General features: G+C 42.5%; 1 protein-coding gene and 1 long non-coding RNA gene across 10 annotated transcripts in view; one reads left to right on the forward strand and one right to left on the reverse strand.

The window, feature by feature from the left end:
- The window catches only part of STAT4 (signal transducer and activator of transcription 4), a 114,195-nt gene extending 102,007 nt beyond the window's left edge, over nt 1-12,188 (reverse strand). For 2 of the 8 annotated variants that reach the window (XM_042949500.1, XM_042949488.1), the window contains exon 1: nt 12,053-12,188. The gene's annotated coding sequence lies outside the window, so the exon portion shown is untranslated. Of the gene's footprint in view, nt 1-4,228; nt 4,322-9,325; nt 9,448-9,572; nt 9,669-12,052 lie in introns of those variants that run through there. The other 6 variants (XM_042949493.1, XM_042949494.1, XM_042949492.1 and 3 more) reach the window with 6 other exon arrangements.
- The window catches only part of LOC122226407, a 29,384-nt gene extending 10,399 nt beyond the window's left edge, over nt 1-18,985 (forward strand). The window contains exons 5-7 of one of the 2 annotated variants that reach the window (XR_006205614.1): nt 13,989-14,266; nt 17,875-18,134; nt 18,529-18,985. This is a non-coding gene — a long non-coding RNA (uncharacterized LOC122226407). Of the gene's footprint in view, nt 1-943; nt 1,188-13,988; nt 14,267-17,874; nt 18,135-18,528 lie in introns of those variants that run through there. The other variant, XR_006205615.1, reaches the window with a different exon arrangement.
- Nucleotides 18,986-19,268: the final 283 nt, after the last annotated feature.

Consider the following 19,268-nt stretch of genomic DNA (forward strand, 5'->3'; position numbering starts at 1 on the left):
ATGTTACAAGGCGCAGCATCTCTGAGCTACAAACATTGTTCTACTGGGCTACTGTGGAATAAAAAGAGTGGGAAGGGACAAAATAAAATTTAATTTCATAGTTTGAAGGAGCAAAGTAGGTAAGCAAGATTGGAGCTGATAGGGTTTTGGATAGAACCCCTCTGAAGTTCAACATCAGCGCTGTGTAGTCTGTCTATTAGCAGAAGGTTATCCAATGAAGAATGGCCCTAAATCCAGTGCTGTAAATTCAAAGGCCTCCTGGAACGGGTAGTTAATGGACTTGTGGAGAACCTTTCTAACAGGCACCTGAAAATCTTTTTTCTCTGGAAAACCTTTCAGGAGGAGCTGCAAATCAAGACTTTTAGGGAAAATGGAATCTCAATTTTGGCATAATTTTTAAAATGTAGACCCCTCTATGTATATCTCACAAAGCACAGTGTAGACTTACACTGTTCCGAACAGATAATGCAGATCCGTAGACGTGAATGCTACTGGTGCGCTTTCTCTGTTCTAAAGCAGTATTTCCGGGGAGCCTGGGTGGCTCAGTCCATTGAGCGTCCAACTCTCGATTTCGGCTCAGGTCATGACCCCAGGGTCATGAGATCAAGCCCTGCGTCTGGCTCCACACTGAGCTTAGAGCCTAAGAGTCTCTCTCTTTCTCTCTCCATCTCTCCCCCCTTCTCTCTTTCAAATAAAATAAATAAATAAATAAATAAATAAATAAATAAATAAATAATAAAATAAAAATAAAGCTGTGTTTCCTAGCTCTAACCATGGTACACACTAGCTCCATGACCTCCCCCAAAAAAGAAGAGAAAGAGAAGGGGGAAACAGAGGAGAACCAAGGCAGACATTACTCTATATATCAAGACAGGATGAATGCAAATATTTTGGAAGCCGTAAACCACAACAACTACTTCCTTTTCTCTCCTCATTTCATCAGTTTGATCTTCTTAAAAGGATGAGGCAACCCAATGCAGACTTAACTGGTTGGAACAATAGGCTCATGTTCAGTTTTATCACCCACATTTCATACTAGTATCCCTGTCTGGAAACTCTGAGGGTTTTTATTACTCATCTCTACGGAAAAAGCCTCTATAAGATCTTCACCAGCTTGGAAATCCTTGATACAAGAAAAAAAAAAATCCCCAAAGCAAATAACCACCTGTAACAAATAAATGATTTATGAAAAAAATGTCATTGGAAGGGTGAATCATTCTTTCTTACATATATAGAAATTATCAAGGACTGTGCAGTCAAAAATGAAGAATTGTTGGGGCTCCGGGGTTGCTTAGTCAGTTAAGTGCCTGACCGGCTCAGGTCATGATGTCACGGTTCGTGGGTTTGAGCCCCGAGTCGGGCTGTGTGCTGACAGCTTAGAGCCTGGAGCCTGCTTCAGATTCTGTGTCTCCCTCTCTCTGCCCCTCCCCGACTCACGCTGTCTTTCTCTGTCTCAAAAAAAATAAACATTTGAAAAAATTTTGTAAAAAGTGAAGAATTGCTATCTTCTTTCTCTGAAGAATTGTTCGACTTCTCAAATCGTTGCTGATGAGGGGGCAATAAATGCACGTCTTACCTTTTCGGCTACTGCCTGGGTCGATCCTTCTGTGTGGACTACCAAGTTCCTGCTTAGTTTTATACTCTATTAGAGCAAAGGGGGAAAGTCTAACACAAAACTAACAACACAGTTTTTAATGGAAAAGTGCTATTTTAAGGACAGCCAGTCCTATCACATAAAGCTGTCTATATTGGTCAAGTTGTAAAGGTTTTCTTTTCCTTAGTTTGAAGGCTAGAACCTTAACTGAGCACCAGAGGGTACTCTTCTCACAGGGAAGCCAACTGGCAGGGAGATGAAAAATGAAGGCTTCTGAGTTTCCTTCACATGTAAAACAGATGAATGGTATTCTCTAGGCTTTTCTCATTCGGGATTGTGTAAATGGCCTTGACCCTGACATATCATGGTGTTTACAGAATTAATAAACTAGGCCCCACGAACTTGCTCTGTGGCTCTGGCGAGGGTATGGGATAGTGCTTTACACCAGGATGGATGTAGGGGGAAGGAGAGGGGAATGTGAACAATAATACTTAGGTCAAACGATTACAGAGATTTATTCCTGGTTTTGCTTAACTCGAATACCTGAATGGTGACATTGTTAGATTCATATCTAGGTGAGATCTGAGCCAGGAATTTGGTCAATTGAGATAAAACCTTTCTCTGCACTGTATTTATTTAGGGTTGTCAAGTTTACACAGAGTGGTAATGCCAAGGTATCAAGGATCTCTTGCCTTTCCATAACACTTTCCATAGCACTCCCCAAGATATATCATCAGAGTAAAGGTGGTGTACTTGTTACACAAATGCACCTTCGAGACAAGTCCTCTCGTTGTCCCCTCCAGATAAGTGACCACTTTTAAATCCTCTTTTTGGAAATTCTAGAGCCACTACTGCTTATTGGCTGGTTGACTGGCTGCTTTTTTCAGAGAATGTTCTCTAATAACCCAATTCACTTTTTATATAAAGGCAAGGTCTCTGCATTCACTACCTTATTTGCTACAGGGAGTAGAAAAATTTGCAAGGAAATCACAAGAGAAGTATTAATCTTTAACAAATGTTGTTATGATATAAATGATTAATAATCATTCATTACACAAAATAACATCCATTCTCAAATCCTGACATCCGTGGTAATGTACTGAAAAGCTATCCTTTCAAACTCCCTTTTCAGCCACATTCAATCTGCAGATTCTCTCGGGGTGGAAAAGCTGGTCATGTGTGGTCGTATCAGATGTAACGTGAAACTTGACGTGATTGCATAGTGGTAACTTGGACCAGAAGCGCATTGTCCTCTTGCCCACACTCTGCAATACTGCCTCATTGTAAACAAGATGTCTGGCTTACTTGGGACATCCTATCAAAATGTTTAAACTAAAATAAAAGCTGACATCATAGGGGAAGTCTGTATTCCCCGTGTATTTCTAACTTTGTATGCCATTCCCAGAGAAAGCCACTGGATGTTGCTTAACGATGATAACAATGGATCACATACAGTGGTTGGCAAAGGGAAAAAAAAAACAATTAGTCATCCAGTCAACTCATCTTCCCGGCAAAGGGCAGAATACTTAGATAGGGAACCTAACACTCTATTTAAGGCAAATGGCCAAGTATTAAGAACTACACTGACATCGTTGTCTCCTCTAGCAAAACTGACCGAGCACCGAATCTGTGTTAGTTGGCTGCACCCATGCCCTACTTGATTCCTTAAATGGAAGGTTCCAGTACAGTGCTGCTCTTTTCTTTGGAGATAGCCAATAGAGTAAACGTTGTCTGGTGGAAGGTAATTAACTCTTGTAAATGATGCCTGCGCAAAACTCAAGGTCAGGTTACTACAGAGAATACCTTGACAAGCCAAGGCCAACACAGAGGAAAAGTCCTGGAGAGTCCTCCTCTCTGGAGAGTTTATCACCTTTGCTGTGAACTGTATTGTGTAAACTCTGGCTCAGAAAGGGCTATTGTTTCAGCCTTGCTTATTCACCTGATTGAGTTTATTCAAAAGCACAGCTGAAATGCGTGGTTTCTCACCCTGAGACTTTGGTTTTTATACTAATTGGAGAGTCTACCTTGTTCCTAGGTATATTTCGTTTTAAGCTCAACTGTATAGGTAATTCAGATTCTCAAAGTAGATTTTTTGTAATATTTGAGGGTGGGAGCCTAGAACTATCCAGAATGGCTGCCAGATGCCGATTTCACTTTGGGCTTTGTTGTGAAGAACATAGAAGTCTCCATCCAGCAATGTTTTATTCCTCATTGTGACCCAGGCTCTTGGGCCCATGGTGGGACCCCAGTCAGGGCACTCAATCTCTCTGGCTCTCTCTTTGGAATGCTGAGTGGTAAGGACCATGTAAGCCACTTTCAGTGGCCTCTTCTATCTATGGAAGATGTTACTGAATAAAGACAACATGTGTCCCCGGTTCTAGTTGTATCCATAACCCTGGACCCCTGGACCTCCCAGTTAGCCTCGGACACCTAGTTCCTTTTTTTTTTCCTTAAGCAACTTGGGAGTTGAACTTCTATCAGAAGCAGCCAGTTTTTGCCTGATTGGTAGAGTATCAATATAGTACCACACTATGGACTAGAAATAAGGACAGAGAACCCAGAAAGAGAACGGGAAACAGACAGTAGATTGTTTTTAAAGAAGCTGTATTCAAAGTTACAAGGAGTGTGACTTACTTCACAGTGAACTCGCTGAATTGGTTGACGTTTTGCAGGGTTACATCTGTTACTCTTTAACATTTCATGGAGGACTGAGGAAGTGCCAGCACACTGGGAAAAGAGCCAACATGAAATGGTTGTATAATAAAAGGGAAAAAGGTTGAGTTCTGAAAGTTAAAGACCGGTAAGCTCAAGTTCTATAGCAAGGGGAAGAAATGCCACAGTGAATGATGTGAGTAGAACGAGGTATTGACTTTACATGAACTACGTTTTCCCCCCACGCCAATCTAATATTTTAATCTATTGACAAACGAGGGGCAAATTATAGCTGGGTGTCAGACCTGGAGCTGGTGGTGCAAATCCCACAGCCCAGCCAGAGAGGCCACGAGAAGACTGAGAATTCCAGGTCAGAGGAATGCAGATAGAGACCAGAACTGGGGACATATTTGTGCCAGGGGTCTAGAACCAAGATTAAGACAATCTAAGATGCCATGCCGTTTTCTGTCCCTTAAAAAATTGCATTTTCAAGCATGGGCCTATGAAGATTGTTCCTTTGAGAATAAAGAGCCGTCACCAGGTGACTGCTTTGCACGTTGTTAATTATTCATGTGTCACTCATTCACTCGCTCATTCACCAAACACTTATTAAATGCCTTGTTTTTGAAAGGTACCTTAATAGGTGTAAGAAAATAAAAATGATGAACAGTTGGTGAGGTTTCTCCCCAGTGACAACAGCTGCATCAGGGAGCATTTGGATTATGATCTCATCAGTACAAACTGTTCTATTTTAAAAATTACCAAACTAAGTCAATTACTTTTTCCTCTACTTTGAAAATTTGATACAAGATAGGACAAAAATTCAAAAAAAAATAATGTTTCAAACAGCTCTTTTCATCACAACTTGGCTCCTTTTTAACTTAAAAAAATTTTTTTTAATTTATTCATTTTTGAGAGATAGAGTGCAAGTGGAAGGAGGGGTGGAGAGAGAGGGAGACACAGAATCCCAAGCAGGCTCCAGGCTCCGAGCTGTCAGCACAGAGCCTGACGTGAGATCGAACCCATGAACCACGACATCACGACCTGAGCCGAAGTCAGACGCCTAACTGACTGAACCATCCAGGTGCACCTCCTTTTTAACTTTTTTTAAACTTACAGTTTAAAGTATGGTTCCACCCTTGTCTGTAGGTCCCAGATTTCTAATTTTTTTTTAACTTACTGCTTTATACAGTTTCAATATGTTGCTAACTAGTACCCTGTTCCTACCAACTAAAAGTGCCATCTTTCATCTGCAACTTTGTTTTTTTCACAGTCAGAAGCAAAACAAACATGAAACAAAACATATGGGGAAAAGATTATTTCAGACTTTTCACTGTTCACTTCTATTTTTACTTTTCTCATAAATCAGTAAACTGTTATTCTTCCAAGCATGTTTCTACATCACTCATTTTCTGGGGCTTTTCATTCCTCTATATGTTCTTTTGCATAATAACTCATTAAATAAATCTCATTTACAGATCTCTGACAAGCTTGTATATCTTGAACTCTCATGTTTCATTATGAACTTGATGTAAAACATCCAGTTTGAATACATTTTAAGCTGTTACTAAATAATTTCCTTATACCTGAATACAGGTGTCTGTAAGATAAGTCAGCGGGTGGTTTATTTATTCATCTATTAATTCAGTAAATTACTGAGAACCAGCAGGAACAATGAGCTGCATTAAGTTAAAACCAGGTGGAAAGTCAACTTGGTCAAGACATGTCCCTGCCATCAAATTTGATCCCAATTGCTGGAAGAGACAAATGTTAACATTGAACAAAAATACCTCAAAACAGGTAATTTGCGACTTGTATCGGGTAATTTGAACAAACCAAGGAAGGCTGGGTGGAGATAAACCCTAAATGGTGGTTGGGATTTTTTTTTTTTTAAGTAAGCATCACACCCAGCATGGAGCCCAATGTGGAGCTTGAACTCACAACCCTGAGATCAAGACCTGAACTGAGATCAAGAGTCAGACGCTTAACCAACTGAGCCACCCAGCTGCCCTGAGATTTTTGAGAAGGGCTTGGAAAAGACATCATAAGTGAAGAGAAATGTGTCAGTATAAAGTGAATAGACAAGAAAACACTGTGTTCGGGCAAGGTAAAGCAAGGCACATCAGCAGAAGCTAAAGCTCCATATTAGCAAGTAGAAGATAAAGCCAGCGAGCAGTGAGCGTTGTGGTGTTTTGAATGTCAAACTCATGAATTTGGAGGATTTCTATGGCCCAGTTGTCCTCCCCTAACTTCGTTCTCAGCCACTCCAACCCGTCCTTAAAACTTTTGCCAAAGTGAATCTCCTAAAAGATAAAGTTAACATATAGCCCCTCTGTTGAAGACTTTTCAGTGGGTTTCTTAAGCCCGCTCAAGAATGGGTATCTATGAGACTGTTCACAGCTGAGCAACGAAATGAAGGCTCCCTCTGGCTGAACTTGGCCCGTTAGGGTCCCCTGTGACCCTGTCTGGGATTGTAGGTAGCTGGGTAAATGAGACCACTCTTTAGCCCAAGCAATCGTCTCAGACAAAGATGGACAAGGGCCCTACAACCCATCATGTCATGGCAAACAGGCCAAGAGAGCTCTCCAGGAGCTGAGCTCCTGGGACACTTATGCCACGGAACTGGATATCGTTAGCCTCACTGAACCCAAACGGACCTTTGCATAACTATGTCAAATTCACAGTGTCAATGCATTTAATTTCAGTGAAACATCCATTCTATTGAATTTATGTTGTTTATTTGAATTTTAGAGATTATATTTTCATTATAATTTGACTTTAAAAATTTGTGTTGTACGTGTTGGAAAGTAGAGGTGGGTGTATGTCTTAACGAATTTTTGTCTAGTTTTATATGTGCACACTTAAGTAACATTATGATAAAAATAATTTAAGTAAACAGTGAATTTTACATAATCATTTTACTTTAAAGGAGTTGTGTATGTTATCCAAATAGGGAACATAGCATTATCTCATTTGGTCTTAAAATAATCCCTGCAAGATAGTTATCACTATCTGCATATTATAGATGAGGAGACAGAGAGTGAGAGGGTCCAAGTAACTTAGGCAAAGTGGTGATTTTAACCCATCTCTGTTTGATGTCATTTCCTCGGCGCACACAGATTCAAAAGTCACCTTTAGGGACATGAGAGTAAAATTTGGGAATGAGGGTTTCTAAGACATAGAAGCAGAAAAGTACAAGAACTTAGACTCATCCACAAAACCGATTTCTAGGCTGCATCGCTTCAAGAGAAAACTATGGATTATAGTCTCATTAAGCAAGGAATTCTGTTGGATGACTTCATTTCTTCTCTTACCCACTGAATTCTGATTGCTTAACAGATTTCGACTCCCCAAACATTTCAGTTTCGAGAGCTAAGTTGAAACAGTGAAGAATTCTTTGACATTTGGAAGGAAATGCCTTTTATAGCGATAGGTGCCTATTTCCCCAAACACCAAAAGCAGACTTCAAACACCATCCCCGTGGCTGCTCTTTTCTGTCCACGTCTCTTTCAAAAACAAGTAACAGCAGCAACCAAAACCCAACAAAATTGGCTCTAGCCTGCTTGGAGTTGAAGCCAGATCTGTTCTTGGTTTCCCAAGCCAAAGTGGGAGATGTAGTTAGTTGAGTTCTAAGCCCTTCACAGTGCTAAAGAACAATGGAGTGAGAGTTTCAAAATTAAAACCATGCGTTCAGTAGTAAACAGCTCCAACTGGTGCTTGATTACTAACTAGATGTTCTATTTCTGACATGATTTGAGCAAACACAGGAAACCTCATAGGCGTGGATGGAGAGATGTTTTCCCTTTCAGGACAAAAAAGAGCAACATCGGATGGAGTTATGATCATCGTGATTCTTTTTTAAAATTAAAAAAAAATATTTATTTATTTTTGAGAGAGAGAGAGGCAAAGAGAGAGGGAAACAGAATCCGAAGCAGGCTTCAGGCTCTGAGCTGTCAGCACAGAGCCAGACACGGGGCTCGAACCCACAAACCGGGAGATCATGACCTGAGCTAAAGTCAGATGCTCAACCAACTGAGCCACCCAGGTCCCCCTGATCTTTGTGATTCTGGACACCATCAAAAGCCAATGGCTTTGAAGGGGTTCTCATTTTTATGGCCTCAGAGGGAGCCCTTTTCTTTCCCAGGAGTCCTCTCCAGAGGGAGAGGCTGTGTAGAGTTTTCCTGAAGGTAATGAATGTCAGCACATTGCCAGCTAGGCCACGTGTTCCTTTCTTATCAAATGAAACTGACCTTTCTGACCCAGCATGCTCTCCTTATTCATCACTGTGATTAATTTCAAGTTCATGGTGATGCAGGTTTGTAGATGAATTGCATGGTTCACTCCAGATGGTAAATATGTACCTCTGGCATCTCCTCACCCTTCTGGAGAGGTCATGTGCTAGCATACAAGAATGAAGGCTTTTAAAATAGTTGGCTTACACTCAGATCTGCACCCTACAAAACACTCTGCCCAGACTAGTCTCTGTCCTTTCAGCTGGCAGAGATCTTCCCCTTCCTACTCATTTTCCATTAAATGCCAAGCGACTCAAGGGAGTTATGAGCAAAATGAAAATGTTTAGCACATAATTCAAGATTTTAAGGTTGTTTTTTTTTCAGCCAGTGGAAGAACTAGGACTCATGAGAATTCTCGAATTGACATTCACTAGGCCCCAAAATCATGCTTATCCTCTAGAAATTTCCAAGTTAATTTTCCTGATGCATGCTACTGCATTTCCTCTAGCGAGCGAAAATCTTGTTCCGTTGGTCATCACTGTCAACAGGGACAAAATATGCAAAACAGATTTTACATATTTATACAAAATTTGCTGGTCAGAAATTGCTCTATGTATATTCATTTCTGCATCAGGAGGATAGTTTCAACATCGATTGTACTCAGAGTTTCCCCCCGCAAGCTTTGTTGGAGGCTATAAGTGGTTCAGGTCATGGAGAATAAGTTAATTCACATTTCTGTCTTCTCCCTTTTCAAAATTAAGTTTTCATATCTAGGCATTTTCTTAGGATTCCAAATAAAAAGGAAGGAGATTGTTCTTATGTGCATCTGGGCAGTTCAAATACCTACATGGACGAGTGGCTGCTTCAGCCCATCTGTCGTCTTTGCAGCCCACAACCATCACCTCCAGAAGCCTCTGCTGAGGTTTCCATGGAGCTTTGGGAAAAACCTGATTGGAGCCTGTAGAGGATCTGTGGATATAAACGTGGCCGAAGACAAGACACTGACAATCTGGGAGCAGAGTGTGGGGATGCAGAGACCTACCCAGGGCTGGCCCACCCGCCCGGGACGCCCCGGTTCTGTAGCTGTTGCTCACCTATTACATGCCACTCCTCAAATTCACTGACAACACACCCACTGAGTGCCTCTGAGATCAGTGGGAAAGAGTCCTTGTCTTCAAAGAGCTTGCGGTCTAATGGGGAAAGTAGGAGCTTTGTAATAAGCTAACCATGTCTGAAGGAGGCGAAAAGACACCAGGGAGGTGATTTTTGAGCTAGGTTTTGAAGGCCGAGTGTGAGATTGCTACAAACAAAAGAGGGAACCGCATGTACAAAGACGAGGGGCTGATCTGCTCGGAAGGGGTATGAGATCTTCGGGGGCGGGGTGGTCCTCGTAGAGGTGGCAAGGCAGGTTGGCCAGATCAGGAAGGCCTGTGGTTTCATACAGAGAGGAAGAGGTGGGGTGAATAGCCATAGTGTTGAGAATAGACCCAGGCGGGTGGGTTTTAGAGGGAGAGAGGCCAGGTTGAGGGTTTTGCCGTAGTCTCAGCAGGTGTTCATGATGGCTGGGAATAAGGCAGTGGCAACAGGATGAGAAGGGAAAAAGCCACTTCAGAGATTGTTTTTGAGGCAGAGATTGGATGTCAATGAGTGAGAAATCCACAGAGGTTTCTAGTTTGGGGGAGTAAGCTGATGGCAGCCATTCTGAAAGGGGCTTCTCTCTCACTCACACACGCTCTCTCTGTCCGTTTGTCTCTCCCAGTCCTCTCTCTTTCTCCACCTCTGTTCCATCTCTTTGTCTACTCCTGTTGTTCCCCGTGATATTCCTTCTCTGTCTTTGTCTTTCATTCTCTTGTGGTGCCGGCTTCTCTCTGCATATCAGCTCTGCTCTCCTCTGTAACGACCAACTTCTTCACTATCCACATGTGTTCTGCTCCTTGGTAACTTCAGATGACAAGTCCCTTTGACATTGCATAACCCTGCTCAGTCCAATTAAATTCTGTCACTTTCCATTGCACTGCTCATTATAAAGTTCATTCCATTTTTCTTCATTCAAATTTGCAATAGAATCTAATTAGACCAGCTCTTCTTTCTATGCTAGCCCAGAGAGTCTTTGGTCCTGGACGCTTCTCAGAACAACCTAAAGGGCTTAAAAAAAGTACAGTGCATGGGTCCACCCTAGGCCCACTGAATCAGAATCTTTAGAGATGTAATGCATAGCATGCGCATTTGCTTTAAAGTTCTGCTGGTGATGCTGATGTACAAATAGGACTGAATCCACTGCCTTATGTGACAAGTCATGAATCATAATTCATAGCACAGACCTTGGCTCAGGGGCTCGTAACGATTCCAGTTTCAACTGGAGGGGGTCGGTGGAGTGGCCTGGAGGGTCACACTATGCAAACATGGCCATCCAGGGGTTGTGAGTAGGGAGAGCCTCTTAGAATAGCCTGTGGTCATACAGACGCCATGAAATGTGTTTGCTAAATTGGTCTTGTGAGGGGTAAAATGTGAAAGCATGCATTTGCAGTGACTTCCCATGGGTTCTGTGGTAGGATGCAGAGGAGGGGCCCCTAGTCTCGATGGGAGGAGTATGGGATAAGGAGGTGACTCCTAAGTTGAAGCTTGGGGGAACACTAGCAATTCATCTGCTGAAGAAGATGAGAAATGGGACCACAGGCAGATGAGAATAGTGTATTCAAAGCAAAGAGATTTTTGTGCAGAATGGCATTATAAATTCGTACTTCGAGCGTCCGTGGCCACCCTTCCTAGACACATGGTAAAAAGCTCAGAAAACTCCTTAATTTCTTTGTCCTGGAGGTCTGTTACATTCCTGGCAGAACTTGTAGAGATAGTCAATCCAGAATGGGGTGCACTATAAGGGGGGGCGTGAGAAACTAGACTGGAGAGGTACGCAAGGGCTCCATTGTGAAGCTTCATGGTCACTTTAGTAGAACACTAGCTACCATTTATCAAGCAACTACATGCCAGGCACTTTATGTACATTACTTCCTTTCATCCTCCCAGAACTCAAAACGTCAGGATTTTTACACTCATGTTATACACCTGGAAACAGAGGCTCAAGTAGCTCAAATCTACTTGTCACAGTCACAAAGCTAGAAAACAGCAGAGCTGGAATCTGACCAAGTCCTCAGCCTTAAAGTGTAAAAAAGGGAGGGGAGGAATGCTGTATTTAGAAATGAAAGAAAAAGAAATATTTATATGTATAAGATATTGCATAATGGGGTCATTTCAGCCCTCAAATGGTTTAAAATATTCATAATCATATCTGTATGGGTAAATGTTATAAATACTCTGAATCTCATATTTTTGGTCTTTTCAAACACCCTAGCAAGATAGAGAATATTTTCATTAAGCAAAACCTGGTGTGTACACCCAGAATGCAAAGTAAGTAAATAAAAGGGAAGTTGTGCAGGGTACTTGGAAGAGGGAGATCAATGAGGAGCCAGCGTCCTTCCATCTCCCCTGTCAACTACTTTCCCTAAATTCACGAACTCCATGGCTCTAGCCTATAGCCCACAATAATTTCTAGAATCTTGAACATTTTTCTACATACCGTTCAAGCCTGTGGATCCAGGAAGCAATCAAATATCGTGTGCGGGTGACAGAGTGTACCTTTGCCAAGGTGGAATGGTGTGGCTGTGCGGGAAGGCTCTGGCCACCTGGTAGACCCACTCCTGTGTTGTCACGGGTGCTCCTATGACCTAGATGAGGGCAGAACCAATCATGGACCTGATTTAGTGCCCACTACTAGGACAGCCATCTTTTCTCAGAGCCGCAGAAACAAACAGTGAGCTTAAATCTTGTTTTGGATGAGAACTCACCAAGACTGTCCTTGGTGAAGTCCCCAGTTAGCCACAGCACATGATAAAGTCACCCAGGGCAATGTCCCATTGCTGGTCCTCTTTGCTTGTTTTAAGATTCTTCTCAAGGAGGAAGCATGCTAAAGTAATTCACACATGTTTAAATGTAAATTATTTTATGTGGCCAGCACAAGCCACCCCTAAACCCTTGTTCCTTTTGGGAAGTAAAGAAGTTTTAAGCACAGCACCCTATGGTGACTGGTGTCCTGAGGAGTCTCTGAGGGAGTGGAGTTTTAGCACCCAAACTGAGAGAGTCCTAGGAAAACAAGACAAATTGGCCACCTTCTAAACCCACCATACCACAAAACTTTAAGTGTTAACTGACCACACTTAGGGCCAGATACTGCTTTGGAGTTCACAGACAACAAATTACTTTTATGTATATTAAATGTGCTCTTTAACAACCAAGTCAAAACATTTGTCTTGCGAACTCAACAAATACATTCATTGTCTCAATGTAAAGAAATAACTATAATCCCATTAAATATGCTTGAATATTCACTTATTATTGGTGATGGTTAATTTCATGTGTCCACTTGTCTAGGTCACAGAATCCATATATTTGGTCAAACATTGTTGTAGATGTTTTCACGAAGGTATTTTGGATGAGATTAACATTTAAATTAATAGGCTTTGAGTAAAGCATACTACTCTCCCTAATGGGGGTGGGCCTCGTCCAATCAGTTGAAGGCCTTACAAATAAAAAGGACATACACCCTCTGATAAAAAAGAAATTTTGCCAACAGACTGCCTTTGGACTCAAACTGCAATTCTCCCTTGGGTCTCTACCCTGCCAGCCTGCCCCGCAGATTTTGAACTTGTATCTCCACAGTTGTGTGAGCCAATTCCTTAAAAGAATTATCTCCTCTCTCTCTCTCTATCTCTGTCTCTCTCTCACACACACACATGCACACACACACACACACACACACACACACACACACATATCCTATTGGTTTTGTTTCTCTGGAGATCCCTAACAATGTACTGTTAATGCAGCATTTAAGTCATCTTTTCCAAATAATTAGTTTTACAATTACTAGAAACTAATAACCTGATAATGTTGTTTATTTGAACCTTTATAAATTCAGAGGTATTTTCTAGCATTGCCCTAAAATCTTGTAGCAACTGCTCTTCATTCCATAAGTATTTATTGAGTCCTCCCATAGCTCATCACACATCTTTGTATTTTGAATACACAACTAGCCTACTACCTAAGCAAAAACTGTGGGGGTGCTGTGTAGGGAGATCCTTTACAGACACCCAGCTGAGGTCACTGAATCTTGACTTGTCACATAGACTGAATTAATCTGGACTCTGGGTTTATTGTCTTTACTGAGTCCCAAGAACAGTCCTTTCCATGGCTATCTGAATCTCAATCCAGTGGTTTATCAGTGGAGACATTCCAATCCTGAACAAAGCTCTAGTCTGTCCTCTTCTTCAATTCAGATTTCAAGCACTCATTGATGTCTGTGTGGGGGGGTGCGGCTCTGTGTATATGCATATCCACACAAAACATTTGAGTTCTTATTTAACACAAACTGTGCAACGGTCTTCTCATTTTCTTTATTCTGCCTCCTGGTTCTAAGGCAGCTGATCTTGTTAACAAGAGGTCTGTTCTTCCCTCAGTGACTGCATTTCTTGGAGAAAACTTGGTGAGCAAGCATCTGCCCCACTGCACATCAAGGACGTTCCAGACTTTGAGCCAGTTTATACCCTCAGGGCAGCACGTGCAGGCTCTTCTTGCTTTTCTTAGAACCAACGTTGGAATCAAGAACTGGTTCTTGAATTACTCCCAGCTTCCCGTATTCACCCTCCCCTGATCTGTGCTTCCCTAGTTATGCTTTACCATGAAATACTGTTTGGACTGGTTTCATAGAAACACCTTGATTCTTCCCTCGATGACGGTAAGCATTGTGACAGAGTCTGAGGGTATGAGTGATGATGGCAACAGGGTAGCTGTCATTTCACACGCAGCCCAAAGAAGAGGGAAGGAGAGGCTGTCATGATCCTTTTCTTGGGCTGCTCAGATCTGATATCCTGACTTTATTAACCATATGATAATAAGTTCTTACTTTTCCCATAAGGAAAAAAATACAAGTTCAGGTCTTTAAGGTAATGGCCCATTGCAATCCCTTAAAAGGCTTAACGAAGGTTAGCAAATCAAGCTATAGCCTTTGCGGCTGCAGCTGATCCCAGGGCAGCACAGATACTGGTGAGTCACGGTGTCCTTAACACCCATTCTAGATTTTCCTTATCTTTGACAAACATTTTGATCTGGCTCAGTTGCGTGCCCCATGTGGTGACAGAGACCTTCACCCCTGAGGGGTTTCAGCCCTGAGTTGTTAGTCTTATTTAATCATTCTTGATGCAACTTCCGTTAATAGAGATTATTAGACTCAGTAATAAGAGAAGACCAAGAGAAGCCCCAGGGAATCCCCTGGGTTCTAGATAGACACACCTGCGTGTAGCAGCAGCCCTCATTCTTCAAGGGAATCATCATCGATCATGCCTTCCAGCACAGGAACTCCTTTTGTTGCCTGTAGGTTCACTGACATAGGGAGCCCAAAGTGGCCAGATGGCAGTTGTAGCCCCCAGTTCAGTGAAACTTATGGCAGAAGAGTTCCTGCCCTGAGATCTAAGACCTCTAAACTAGCAGAGACTAAGTTTGTGGAGATGAGAGTCTCAAATTCTGCAATTGTATCTGTGAGTCACTTGGATTTGTGGTGAAACAGAGTTAATCCTATTTCATATGGGTTGACAATCTATCTATCTATCTATCTATCTATCATCTATGTATCTATCTGATCAATTACACCAGGAAGGACTATACCCCAAGCCCACAAGCTGTTGTCCCTTTGCTGGCACTTTAGCTGAGACTTCTACAGGCCATTCCACTATTCTATCAAGGTGGATGCTTCTGAGCGATGAAATACACGCTAAAACTAGTGAACTACACAGTCATGAGCCTGGTATTACACTTCCTTTGCTGTAAAATAAGTCCTTTACTCTGAGCAAATGTCATTTATCTGTGAGTAGGTCAGACATTTTGTAGGTCCTTAGATGGTAGTGTTTGCAGAGTTACTGTGGGCAGGAAGGCAAACCTGTCTCCAGAGTATCATTTCAGGTAAGTATGAATCACTGATTTTACTAAGGGATCTGATGTAACTGACCTGCTACTAGCTGACTGGCAGGTCTTTCCAAGACTGAGGCCATGTCAAATGCTCAACGTCATTCTCTGATCCTGGAAGTAGAGAATTCAGTAGCAGCAGGAGCTAGATCTGCCTTAGTGAGAGGGAGCCCATGGGTTTTGATCCATGCTTAGTTTCCATCCGTGGCACCATGGCTTCATGGCCCCATGGCAAACAAAGGCACTAGATGACTCAATAAGCAGCTGACCAATTCATTGTCTACTTGGTTGTTGAAAGCTTTGTACAAGATAGTTGATCTCTAGTAGGTTTTAATATGTGATAAAAGATCTGCATGTACTGTGTTCACTCCCATTAGCCTATGTACATACATTTCTGCTGGCCATTCTTGTCTCATGTCTCTGTGACTTGTTCCTCGTAAGTACTGATCATCTTATCAAATCATTTCCCACTGATCAGGAGTCAGGATATATCCTTTCCTCAGGCTACTTCTCCTTCAATATGAAATGGATAATCACGTGTATTGCTCTTAAATCTGCCCAGTGGGAAGATTTCTTTTAACCACTTGCCTTCTGGGGCAGTCTCGAGGAGGGCTTTTGTACGGTAGTGGCTCAGTCCTGGCTAGGACCAACATATTACACCTACATATTTGTGAACCATATCCAAGTCCTTCCTACCTCTGTCAGTTGGCCACAGGGAATCCCCAGTGATGCCATAGATGTAGAGTAAAGGAAAGGTAATGGTACAACAGAGTTAGGGGAAACGAACCTGGGCCGCTTGTCTATATAATTTACTCAGGAGTTCTGGACTGACTTCAGTCTAATCCTGAATGTACCCCTTCCATTTTGGAATGGACTACTGTCATACCCATGTGGCCTTAGACTTGGTGGATCTGATAACACTCAGCTCACGATGGGCAGCTCTATTTCATAGTCATTTGGTATTCCATGATGAGGACTAAATTTTTATTTGTGAAAACTGTCATGCTATCTAAGTAGGGACTTGTTCTCTCCCACAAAAGATATGGCCTTTACTCCCAAATCTTTAAGTATCTGTTTTATGATTCTTCTAATGAGACTTTTAAGAAGTTATATACAATATTCTTACCCACAGACACCTTTAGAACTTTCAAACCAGATGAGTCATATGGCTTGCGTGGCAGGACAGCTTTCACTGCAGCCTGAACTTGCTACAGGTCCCTTCTTCCTCTGGGCAACATGGAAATTGGCCCTTCCTCTGTACATAAATATAGTTAGATAAAATGAGAGAGAGAATCCGACATTCTAGCGGGTTGTCTATCCATCTCACTGCTGGGAACGTCCTGATCTTCCATCACCGGCGGTCCGTGTGGATCAAGGCATTCCCCTGGCCAACGGGGCAGATCTTGAGGAGCACACGTGTCCTCATATAAGACTTCAGATGAGATCACTGAAATGTCTCAGGACAAGTAGAAGTCCTTCTCTTCTGGGGAAGGAGAAAGGGCTGTTTCTGCTAGCCGGGAGGGGCCTGGACTCTTGGACCTTCACAATGATCAGGCTTGTCTACTCATATGCGCTCATTCCAGGTCTCAGTCTCCTGCTCCTTCCCTATTAGGGCTCTCACTTTGACATGGGAGCGTTTGGAGGCTGTGCATTTTGTCTCCTTTGTAGGTTTGCCACCCAGAACATGTGATCCTGGACATGATTTTCTTCCTTGTCTTTCTTGCATCTGCAGGAGACAAGCTGCGTAGAAGCCCTTTGGCTTTCACAGCATGCTTTAAGTGGGCAATTAGCTTCTCTGAGCCTGTTAATTCCTTTTTTGCAAATCTTCCAGTGCCATCAAAAGCAGCCATCCCACAAGACAATCCTTATAATTATCATTTCTCCTTTACTGATGAAGGACAGCAGCCACGTGACGTACCAATATCTTGCCAATTAAACCCAGGTGAACATTTTAGCAACTGTGACATCAGTGCATTCCAGGGATGAGTGATGCCCAGTTTACCACCATATATGGGGGCCCAGAATTCTATCCTGAAGGTCTGCTTTCTAAGGGCACTCCGTGTACCACTGTCTTGGCCTGGATTCCTTAGAAAACAGGACCTGAGGCAAAATGTTGTTATGTTAACACTCGGCCGAAATCCCAGGGGAAAAAGAGAAATAACGCAGGGAAGGAGGAAGAGTCATCACAGGGAAGTTCATGACCAAGCTAGGCAGAGCTTCACTGCAAACACATTAGTTGCTCAGTCTTGAGCAGACATCTCCAGAGGTACTATACAAAAGTATTTGCATTTGGAACAGTCTGGGGGGGGGGGGGCGGGGAGGGCAGGAGGAGGGCAAACAACTTAAGCACAGATGGTCTCTCGTTTCTTGTCTCCCATTGGTCAGAATTCATCCATTGTGTCAATTTCCCCCCAAGTCAAGTGGCATCAATACCGCCTCCAGGAAGCCATTGGAGCTTCCAAAGGCCCAATCCAGGCAGTGTGTGGTCACAGTGTCTGTCTTCCTCAGTTAGCTGTGTCTGTTAAAGCTTCTCAGCTTGTGGTGATGACTCCAGCATCAGCTACCAGGCCTTAAGGCTGCAAGAATGGGCAGGAGGCTGCTAGGCCTTCCTGGTGGGCCTTCCAAAGCCAGGCTCTGGAAAATAGGTGAGAATGAGTGGATCTGGGTGGCACATAAACCGGGCCTACTATATTCATTTTCCCTTCGAGGAAATAAAGCTTGATTTTAAAGTTAAAACCCCCTTTGTTTTTAAAGTGTATTTATTTATTTTAAGAGAGAGGGAGAGCATGTGCATGCAGGGGAGGGGGAGAGAGAGAGGGAGAGAGAGGGTCTCAAGCAGGCTCCATGCTGTCAGTGCAGAGCCTGACGCAGGGCTGGAACTCATTAACTGTGAGATCATGACCTGAGCCAAAATCGAGTCAGATGCTTAACTGACTGAGCCACCCAGGCACCCCAAGTTAAACCCACTCCTTAATGGTATAGCAAGTCAGTGTTCAACTTCTCTTAATGAGAACCTTTCCTCTTTTCAAAATTTTACAGACTCACAGGACTGGAAAGTTCTGGGATAATCATTTGGCTCAGCAGCCGTATTTTTCAGATGAGAAGCATGAGCTTTAGAACGCTTAGGTGACACTTTCAAGTCACGTGGAAAATGGAAAAAAGAGACTGCCCACCTCCATCTCAGGCTTTAGTCCACAATGTCATGAGGCAGGTGAAGGGGGAGAGTTGTTGGTACCCCCACTTTTGCCTTTATCAACGATTTTTGATGGTGTTGGTTTCATGAGGTAATGTCTAGAAGCTATTTTAAGAACATTCAAGAACAGATGTCATGTAATTTTGAAGCAATATTGTTGGTTTTGGAACACAAAATTTGAAAACAATACTAGCCAGAATTGTTGTTGAATCAAAGTGAACTTTATGAGAATCTACATTTCCGGAAGCAAGCCCTGGTCTTTGGAAGTGAAAAAGAATATGATACAGAGGGGAAGTGCAATAAACAGAGGTGAGTGTGTCAGATAGAGTTATCGCCTTTCTTTAATTCTACAGATTTCCTCGACTCACAATGGGTTTACATCTCAATAAACCTGTCATAAGTTGAAAATATCGTTAAGTCGAAAATGCATTTAATATACCTAACAAACCCAATGTCATAGCTTAGCCTTGCCCACCTTAAATGTGTTCAGAGCACTTACATTAGCCTATAGTTGGGCAAAATCACCTAACACAAAGCCTATTTTATAATAAAGTGTGGAATATCCCACGTAATGCGTTGAATACTG

Source organism: Panthera leo, chromosome C1, assembly GCF_018350215.1.
Source record: "Panthera leo isolate Ple1 chromosome C1, P.leo_Ple1_pat1.1, whole genome shotgun sequence".
NCBI lineage: Eukaryota > Metazoa > Chordata > Mammalia > Carnivora > Felidae > Panthera > Panthera leo.